The sequence below is a fragment of the Nanorana parkeri genome, unplaced genomic scaffold, assembly GCF_000935625.1.
Source record: "Nanorana parkeri isolate BGI_ZX_2015 unplaced genomic scaffold, ASM93562v1 scaffold975, whole genome shotgun sequence".
Classification (NCBI taxonomy): Eukaryota; Metazoa; Chordata; class Amphibia; order Anura; family Dicroglossidae; genus Nanorana; species Nanorana parkeri.
The window spans coordinates 349,522-360,553 of record NW_017307243.1 but is presented as its reverse complement, the minus strand read 5'-3'; the positions used below and the strand labels follow the sequence as shown (position 1 = coordinate 360,553).

Here is an 11,032-nt window from a genome sequence, read left to right as displayed (position 1 = left end):
CCTACTCCCTTCACCTGTAAAAGGGATAGAGATATTTCCCAAATGCCTTTTTAAGTAGTAGCCTCTTTACAATGATAATCAAAAAAAGAGGCAGTACTAAATTCAAATTTTTAGGTTTGTTTTATAAAAAATATACTACTTTGTACATTTTACTTTTTTGTTTTTATTTTTCTCCTTTTATTATTTTTTTGTTTTACGGACTGAGCAGTTTTGAATGGCTTCACTTTTAATTGAAGTTTGATTTTTTTTTTTTTTATCCCAGACAGCTTTGTATTCCAAACATTTTGCTTTTCCTTAGATGTATGAACAAGGCACAGTTTTTTTCTGTGTGCCCTTGCCGTGACTGACATTGATACAGTGTACCAGATGCCATATACCACAACTTGTATGAACGAACTTTGAGATTAAATTCAACTTTCAAGAGCCATTTTAGAAACTGCCTGTGCTGTTTTGCTTTTTGCATTGTAACAGCTGAGCTTATAACCAGTTACCATGCTTTCTGCTTCTGGTGTGTTAAGGTGTCTGCAGTCTTTTGTTCCTCTGTCAGTTGATGAAATGTATCAGTTTTTTGGGCAGGAGCAACTTAAAGGGCAAGTCTATTGTTCTATGGCTTTTAGATCAATATAATACATCTGCTCTGGTTTTGTTTTACAAGGTGTACAGAATTGGTAGTTCACAACCCCCATTTTTTTTCTGTGGGGCTATAAAAAGAAATTCCCTTTTGGATATGAGCATAATTTTTCTTGCCCACTGAGGTACACAGGAATTCAGAGTTAGGTTATACTGCCATCTTCAGAAGGTTGGAACACTCACTGCCAAACAAAAAATGTGAGCCTCCGCATAACTCACGGGCAGTGCCCTCCTTACCATCTTGTCTTGAATTGTATTGTGATTGTAATATCTTCCTTATATTGTAAAACGCTGGGCAAACTGTTGGCGCTATATAAATCCAGTATAATAATAATAATAACCCCTGGTCTACTCAGCATGCCTCAGATTTTGCTTTTGTCCTTTAATGGAGAACTATGAGGTGAGTGCTTTTCACTCACCTCATAGTTCTAGCCGACCTGTGACAATGAGACTGTCAAAGGTCGGCTCAGTAGATCGGGAGGTGAGCGAACACATACCGGCGTTCGCTCACCTCTCGATCCTGTCACGGCTCTATGCCGTAACAGGGGAGGGGCTGGATTCCCCCCCCTCCCCTCCCCGATCCGATCCACCAGCGCTGTCTGGCAGAATTGACGCGGGAGGGGGCGGGTACAGCTGGCTCTGCCTCTAGATAGGCAGAGCCAGCTGTCAGTCACGCAGCTGGGCGGATCCCGGCACAATTGTTACATAATTGCTACAGCTCACGGTATACTGAGCCTAGGGTGACGGGAGGACGCTAGTTTGTGTCCTCCCGTTACCCTAAGGAGAACTATGGGGAAAAGCCTTAACCCCATAGTTCTCCTTTTTAAGGCTGCACACTTTTTTCCTTCTGCCCTGCTAAAAAACATCTATTTTTTTTCTGGAATTTCTACCATGATGACTTAAATCAAGATTCTGCGCTACATCGCCTAAACTGGTCTCTGCATAGCAGCTCTTTTGCCACGGAGCACTTTCTGGGTCCAGAGACACGGCACATCTCCAGGAGTCGCCCTGTTTCTGAAAACTCACCTATTAAGTACAGCAGGTTGGGCTAAAGCACCAAATGCTACCTCTTGGCGCCTTTTTCAAAAGTCTCCCCACTGCAGGTTTAAACTGCGGTATTGGTTAAGGCTGAGGATATCAAGAGCTGATGTCATCGGCTAGGTGGAGTGCTACTTGCTTCTGCTCTGCAATCTTTCCCACCATTCACTATGGAGAGAGCAGCATCCTTAAGCATCACATGAAGCTATAGTCTGGTTGTACTGCCTGCCTACAGTGACTCAGTAATATTTGCCTGAAACCCTTAGGCTGCCCAGGTTTGCAAGTACTTGAGGCCTTGCCTCACGTTTGACCTGGTTGCATTACTGCTGCATGTCTTCCACAAGATACAGAGAGGACATTCCAACTGTCATGGGTGTGATTTCATCCCATACTCTCCTGGTGGCTCTGGGAGGATTAACATGGTATCCATAGAAGAAATGAATGCCTGGATTCCATCACCTGGGACCCCTATTTTTATAGGGTCTCCCTCGGCTCCATCTGGTGTGGCTGAAACCTTACCCATGTCCATGGGGAAGCCCAAGTCAACTCTGTACTGCCTAGCTGTTTTTTGGTCAGCTGATGGTGCACTGCATCCACACAAGGTCTTAGCAAGCTCTGGTGCCATCTACTTTGGAGATTGCCTCAGAGACCTTGAATCCACCCAGGCCAGGGGCCTCTGCTACCATCTCTGATTTTTAGATTCACATTCCAAGCTGTCTTTCTCTGAAGAGACTGTTTTTGAGACACCGCAGTCTCCTGCTGACTCAGATCTTATTGACTCAGTGCATTTTACCCTGCATCAGGAGGATCAGCCTGCTGTTCCAGGCTTTGGGTCTTTTAGAGCTCCTCCAGCTGCAAAGACCTCTCCACATCACCCACTATTTGAGTCATTTCTCTATGTGGTCTGGAAACACCCTGATGGGTCCTCGACATTAGCTAGGAATGTGACGGAACTTTCTCCCTTTTTGAGCGGGAATTGAATAGGTGGTCTGTTCCCACTGTAGCTGCACCAATGATTTATAGGAATGCTGCTAAACAAGTTGAAGGTGTGTTCACCTTTTGCAATTTGACTGACCGGCATTTAGAATCCTTCCTTTAAATTCAGTTTGAATACACTAGTCTGGCCCTCCATCCTATGTTTCTGAATTCCTGTGTCCCTTAATGGTTGAGGGAAAAAAATTGATTTTTTCATTTACCGTTATTTATGTATTTTTTGGAGTCCATTGTGGGACACAGGCCCAACCCCTCTGTGTTTTTGCAGGCCCTGTGTGGCATCATGCTGGGTAGAGTTATACAGTCATCAAACTTCCTTTGTACATACTGTATGTCTTTTTAATGAATTTCCCTTGTGCCAAGAACAAATATTTTGTTTTCCTTCATCTGTTACCAGTGGTACAATCCTTATGCCAACAACCTAGGAGAGTCTTGCAGCATGACTCGAAATTCCATTCAGATTGAGGGAGTGTGCTGGTGGAGATTAGACTGTTTGTCAATTTCTGTCTGTTGAAAATCCTGCTATGTCCTTCTGATCTGACATACAGATGTATCTCTGATACATATATTAAATATACTCACTTTCTTGTTTGTCTAAAAGGCGATGTTATCTACATAGTTGAAAACTGTCTTCTCCTAGTGTTAAAAGTTTTGTCTTTGATCCCATGTGTCTTTTATAATTTCCTAATTGATTAATTGGTATACACCCTCCACCCCATAATCTTATAAATTCACATGTTCTTATGGGGGAAATCACATTTGCTAGGGGGCACAGGCACTTTGCAATATCTTTCTGAAACAAAGTGTCTATCTGATATTAAGTATTGTCATCAACTTCACACTTACAAAATGCACTTGGAAAAGCACAACAATAACAAAATTGTTCCATACAGACTGCAGGTAATCCTGTTCTCTCTTCCAAATCTGATTTCTACTCTCCATCTCTTAACATGCTTTCTCTACCACTGCTTTTCACAATTGTGTGTTCACTTCTTAAACTGCCTTTACTTTACCCCCCTCCACCCCACAAATTATATATTTTACCTTCTCTCCTACCCTCTACATATTACTGCACTCATCAACTCCTGCTCATTCTGAACCCATATGCAAGGGTTACCTCCAGGACACTGGGGCATGTTCACTCATTTAAAACTCGCTCTCACCTTACTTCAGTCACTCTTCTGAGTCTCCTGACTTCTGGGGATATTTGTCCAAATCCTGGCCCTCTGTTTTCTAATATTCACCCTCCAAACCAGCACTCCCTTTCCTCTGGCAGCAGTCGCAATCCACACACCCTCACTTCTATTCCTCTGCTTCCTATAACCAGTCCTTCCTTCTCATGTGCCTTCTGTCTGTAACAAACTCACCGCTGTGCATGATCTTCTTATCTTCAATTCCTTTAACATGCTTACGGTCACTGAAACCTGGCTTCAGAAATCAGACTCTGCCTCGCCTGCTGCCCTCTCCCATGGTGGCCTCCATTGGACGCACTCACCCAGACCCAGTAGACGTAAAGGTGGTGGAGTGGGAATCCTTCCATCCCCACAATGCACTTTTCAAGTTCTGCCTTCACCTCCCTCTCTATCCCTCTCCTCTTTTGAAGCTCACTGTATTCGCCTATTTTCTCCAGTTTCTCTGAGGTATTATTTCGGCCTCCTGGACCGGTATCTCGCTTTCTTGATGACTTCTCTCCCTGGCTACCCTACTTTCTCTCCTCAGAAATACCAACTATCATTCTTCATGATTTAAACATTGCTAATAACATTAACTCCCCGGGTTCCACTGAATTTCTTAACCTAACCTCTTCTTTCCATCTAACACAATGGACACACAGTCCTACTCACTCTGATAGCAACATTCTAGATCTTCTGTTCTCTCACCTATGCAACCTCTCCAACACCCCTTTCCCGCTCTCACACCACAACCTTGTCAGTATCACACTCGTCCTGAGCCTAACCCTCAATCCCCATACACGGTTACCCAGAGAAACCTTCACACACCTCGACCCTTCTCATTTCTACTCTGCTACTGACTACCTCTATGACAAAATCTCACCCCTATCCTGTCCTGACCTGGCTACTTCTGTCTTCAACAGCTCGCTCTCATCCTCCCTAGACACCTTGGCTCCCCTCACTACACACAGACTTAGACCACGTCCACTACAACTGTGGCAAACAGAAGAAACCAGAAATCTTTAGAGACATAGCCGCACTCTGGAGCGATTGTGGCGTAAAACTAGGTTTCTGCAAGACTTTACCCTGTATAAAGCTGCCCTGGTAAAATATAATTCCACCCTCCGTGCTGCCAAACAGACTTTTTTTTATAACTCTCATTAACACAGTCTCATCCAGACCTCGTCAACTCTTTTTTCTACTTCTAACTCTCTATTCCAAACTCCTTCATCTACAACCGCCTGAGCCGCCACCTCACTGATAACAATCTCATTGATCCCTTTACAGTCCGGCTTTTGCCCCCAACACTCCACTGAAACTGTCCTCCTAAAACTCACTAATGACTTACTAACAGCTAAAACAATGGCCACTATTCCTTATTCTTGCTATTAGACCCTTCTGCTGCTTTTGACACAGTTGACCACCCACCTCTCCTCAAAAAAACTCCACTCACTTAGACTACAAGACTCTGCTCTCTCATGGTTCTCCTCCTACCTATCCAAGCACTCCTTTAGTGTAACCTACAAATCTTCCTCTCCTCTTCCCTTTCTGTTGGGTTCCCCCAAGGTTCTGTCCTTGGACCCCTTCTCTTCTCTATCTACACCTCCTCTCTTGGTCAGTTGATCACCTCACATGGCTTCCAGTACCATCTCTATGCCGATGATACTCCAAATATATCTTTCCACTCCACAGCTACCTCCTCATGTATCACTTGCCCCTCCCTCTTAGATTGTAAGCCCTCAGGGGCAGGGCCCTCCTTACCATCTTGTCTTGAATTGTATTGTAATTATAATGTCTTCCCTATATTGTAAAGTGCTGCGCAAACTGTCGACGCTATATAAATCCTGTATAATAATAATGTGACCCCCTGATTGTCATTGGTGACACAGAGGTGTTCAGAAACCACTAACAAGTTCCTGAGCCCATGTGTTGCATTAATGTTCCTACATTAATGCAACACATTATCTTGCATTTAGGCACGCTGCAGTATATCCTAATGCATGAGAATCAGATGGAATTCTTTTTTTAATATTGAAAGGACCCTCTGAACTCTTTGACGTTTCTGTCTCTGGCTTCCCCATAACGTGCATGTGGTCTGTTGCCATTGCTCCAGGACTCTTAAAGTGTATTTCCATTTTAGCAGTCAAATTTGGAGATGCCCCCACTATATAGTTACATTCACACAGCATACCTAAAAAAAGTTTTTAAATAAAAGCTGTTTCTTACCTTTCTAGATGTTTCTTTGGAGCAGTTTATACATAGTACCACAAGCTATCGGGGACAGTTTCAAAGTGCAATTTAACCACTTGAAGACCAGGGTGTTAAACCCCCTTCCTGGCCAGGCCATTTTTCAGTATTCAGCGCTGCGGTACTTTGACATTTACTCAGTCATGCAACGCTGTACTGAAATTAATTTTATACCATTTTTTTGGGGACAGATAGAGCTTTCTTTTGGTGGTATTTATACACCACTGGGATATTTATTTTTTTACTATATAACATAAAAAGACCCGAAAATTTTGGGGGAAATTTCTGAAGTTGAGGGTTTTTGTCCTACCAGCCCTCTTGCTTTTCCTATGATCAATACTGAAAGTGATTACCCTAAGAAATGTTATGAAACATTTATTATCACCCCATTTTTTTTTGGTAAAATATAAAAGACGTGGTCACGTCGGGTAAATAGACGCCAAACATGCTATAAAATTGCACGTGCCTGCAAAATCGTGAAAAACTACCACACCCAAAATTGACCATAGGCGCCTCTTTAAAAGCTTTTACCGCCTATCAGTTCAGCGTTATCAGTGATTGATGGCCCTAGAATTATTGCTCTCACTCCAACGTTCGCAGCGAGGCACAATGGGCGCAATTACCGTTTTTGCACGTAGGCACACTCGACGCGTGTATGTGGGGTTGGGAGACTTTAAAAATGTTTTTATGTGATATGATTTTATGCTTTTACATTATTTTAAACTTTTTTTTTTTACACTTAACTTTATTGCTAATGGTCTCTGTCTGGTTCAGTAGGAATCACAATCATGGGAAAGACTGCTGACCTGAGAGTTGTGCAGAATACCATCATTGACACCCTACATAAGGAGTGAAAGCCTCAAAAGGTAATTGCAAAAGAAGTTGGATGTTCCCAAAGTGCTGTATCAAAGCACATTAATAGAAAGTTATGTGGAAGGGAAAAGTGTGGAACAAAAAGGTGCACAAGCAGCAGGATGACTGCCTGGTATTACTGACGTGGAAGAATCACACAGCAAAAATGTCAAAAGTGTGTCAGTCATTTACGAACAGAAACTAAAAACAAGCTCAGTCATGAAGGGGTTAAGTTGCATTAGTGAAATAAATGAACTTTTGCACGATATTCTAATTATTAGAGTTTCACCTGTAAGGGGCTAAGAAGCCCCCTATGTGATAGCCAATTTTGGTGGCAGGTCCTCTTTGTGGAGACATCAGGGGTCTCCAGGACCCCTAATGTCACCTAGGGACCCCCAGAGAAGCTGATGAAGCAGAGATCAGTTTCACCAGCTTCCCCCTCCTGGCTTCTGTAGCCGGGAATGATAGCTGATAGCTGAATTAGCTGATAGCTGAATGCAGGATGTGATGTAATATACATCACTTCCTGAATTCTGACACCGGAGAGGAGATCAGAGGGAGATCAGGTACTGAACTCCCTTTGATCACCTATGCCAGATCTGCCGTGCCAGTCCTGCACCAGGCACAGCGGATCATGGGACTGGCGGCGGGGGGGGTTTTCACACCTGCACAAAATACTAGCGACCAGGCGTCTCTACGGATGCCAGAACACTTGTATTTAAAACAGCCATCACCGGCTGTTTACATTTAATGTAGTTTTCCCACTCGTGCACGGAGAGGGACGTCTTAAAACACCCACCTGCATCTGCAAGGCTCCTGTCTGGCCGTTTAGGTACGGCCAAAGGACGGGAGGTGGTTAAGAGGGGCAAACTGAGGGAAAGTGCAGTAACAAACGGTGTACCACCCAAACCCTGAGATCTTTAACCTTTTGCTAGGACAGTCAGGGTAAAAATCTAGTTTACAACTGAAAAATGAGATCTAAGCGCACAGAGAAGGAGAGACTTCAGTTTTGGGGTTTTCAGAAAAGAGCAAGTGAAAAAGGTAAGCAGCAGGCTTTCTTCACTCAAAATGTTTGCACCTAACAGAAAATTGCTCACCTTCTATTAAGAGGAAGTTAAGCGAATTTCTGTTGGGTGTGAGTACTTTCTGATTGAAGAACACATTGGAGCACTTTTGGTTGAAGAAGAAAAAAACTTTTGTATGGCATATTATAGGGATGCACCGATACCGGTTTTTAATTTTTTACATTGTATTATTTATATTTCAGTACTCGCCGATACCGGTACTTCCGGTCGCATAGAGCCGGCTTTCCAGGCAATCAGGAAGTCAGGCAGAGGGTCATTACCTATCGCCCGGCTTCTTGATTTGCCCAGGAAGCCGACTCCATTCTGTTTGGCCGGTTCGATGCTGATTGGCCGGGAAGGCGGCTTCCCAGCCAATCGGCATCGAGGCCGGCCAAACAAATCTGAGAATATGGTGACACGACCCCCACCCTGCAAGCACCTGATTCCCCTCACATAGATCCTTAGCAGCAGTCATTACCGTAACAGTCCCTCGGCCAGCTGGGCAGACACCGCTCTCCAAACTCTCCCGGATCTGCCCACGTTTCCCCTGTGTGTACAGCGCCCACGTGGTCGGCCCCTAGCCTGCTTCTGTGCATGCGCAGACTGCCCATTCTCATTCAGAACTCCTGTGCATGCGCAGTAGCAGGCTGAGGGCTGATCACGTGGGCACTGTGCACACAGGAGATGTGGGCAGATCATGGAGAGCGATGTCTGCCCAGCTGGCCGAGGGACTGTAACGATAATGACTGCTGCTAAGGATCTATGTGAGGGGAATTATTTGTCTGCAGGGTGTGGGTCGTGTCACCATATTATCAGATTTGTTTGGTTGGCCAATCAGCATCAAGCCTACCAAACGGCATGGAGCCAGCTTCCCGGCTCCATGTTCCCTCATGGCACTGCCGGTCAGAGGAAATCTCCTGACCGGAACTTCCAGTATCGGGAAAGGTATTGGAGCATTAAGGCAAGTACGAATACTCGCCCAAATACTCGGTATCGGCACCAATACCGATACTAGCATTAGTATCGGTGCATCCCTAGTATATTATTATCACTATGGTTATTTAGTTGTAGTCTGGACTGAATGTTTGTTCATAGCAGATGCACATTGTTACCCTGTAAGGGACACAGATATGTATTGGTAAATATTGGTAAATTAACTTTTGCAGAAAGCTTTCTTTTCACTTTATGATTGATTGATTAGGTATAGCAGGCACAGAAATATTTTATTTATCTTTTGAAGAATGCTTGTTCTGTGCATTTAAGTGCTTGAAGCTTAGTAGACATTGCATACCAGCACGGGGTATATTTAATTTGGTTGCGTTTGTTTATTCATGAGTTTATTCATCTGGTAGGTCCATGGAGATACTCTCTAGGTTCATAACAACATTTTATCATAACAGATTCTCTCCTTTTACTCCATGTTTTGTTTTTACAGTGGAATGCGCCAGAGCAAAGTGTCTTGGTTCTGGCTTCAATACCTAGTGAGTCACTGACACAGAACGAGCATGCAGCTAGTGAACTGTTACAAAAAGTCTGAACTGCTATCCTGCATAGTTGTCTTTAGTGACTCATTAAGTAATGAAGATTGAATTAGTATGACAAATCCTGCAACTTTAAACACCAAGTCAGCATAAGCAGCTCCCATATTTCTCATGTGCACATGCTTATATACACCCTTTTTGGCACTGCAACACAAAAGTAGTATAATGTTTTTTTGAAGTGTTTAGCCTATACGAAATTAATAGTCCAACGTAACATGTTAAAACACACACAACTAGGTGTAAAGGGACCATAAAAAACAAGTCAATATTGGGAACACCCACAATTCTGTCCTGGCACATTTTTTTTTTTTTTTTTTAACCTTTAAGAAATAGCACTTTCACACAGTGACTCTTGATGATTGTGTCATTAATAAATGTCTTCTTTTTACAGGTTGTGAACCACAGAAGCTGACTACTAAATAATGAAGTACAATTTTCCTGATGGATGTGTAGAAATTGCATCACCAACTACAACATGAAGATGATCTATAGCAAAACGGCTACATTTTCAAATATGCTATAAAAATGGTGCAGCTGTTGCAAGACACATCCATGGATCATGCAAGAATGTTTTGCACATAACATTATGCAGTATCCAAAGTTCAAAAGGAGACTGCTTGTATGATCACTCCTTTTAACAGGAGTGTCTTGTGTTGCAAAAGCAGTCTTAGGAGTGCACTCTTTGGAAACCAGTTCTGACAGTGCGGTGTACAAGCTAGTAGGCAGTTCTGTTCTGTGCACAATTGCCATTTGCTAATATATCTTGTTTTGTACATCATGAAAGAGACATAAACATAATAAATTCTGCTAGGCCTACAGTGCCCTGCTTTCCACAGTATTTTCAATTGATCTTTGTAACACTTGGAATATGTTAGCTATTTCGCATCCAGTAGATTTTGTTTTACATGTGACGCTACTAGGCTTTTTGTGAAGCTAGTATAAGCCGAGGGGGGCACTTTTCAGCACAAAAAATGGGCTGAAAAACTCGGCTTATACTCGAGTATATACGGTTCTTTTTTACTATTCGCTATTTTGAATAGTAAACCGCAAAAATGAATTTGATTATTTACAAAATGCTTGTGGTTTACTTTTATTTAGTTCAGTATTTTTCAAGCAAGAATTGCTGCATGTGAAATCTAATGTTTGTAAAATAGGTGGACAAAGATGCGGATTTCTTTTTAGTAAATGTTTTAGAATGCATTCATATCACTTACATTCTTAAGGGTGATGTATCATAATGAAGACAAACAAATTGATCCACAGGGTTTGTTTGTAGTAGATCAAGCTTAATTTGCAGTCAGCTGAATTTCAAGCATTCTACAAACTCCGTTTTCTGGCTTTAAGGCCTCATTCACAGTGCCGCGTGTATTGTACCATATGCAGCATATGCAAATAAATGGCTCAATACACATAGCTGCGTATGGAGCCGTATATTTGCGTAGCGTAAAAATGCGCAAAAACATAATGGAACAGAAATGCGTCCGGGCAGCGTATT

General features: G+C 42.8%; 1 protein-coding gene across 1 annotated transcript in view; it reads left to right on the top strand.

Moving 5' to 3' along the window:
* Positions 1 to 10,352, top strand: part of FOXK1 (forkhead box K1) — a 61,251-nt gene extending 50,899 nt beyond the window's left edge. Inside the window, exon 10 of the mRNA XM_018566797.1 lies at positions 9,929 to 10,352. The gene's annotated coding sequence lies outside the window, so the exon portion shown is untranslated. The remainder of the gene's footprint in view (positions 1 to 9,928) is intronic.
* Positions 10,353 to 11,032: the final 680 nt, after the last annotated feature.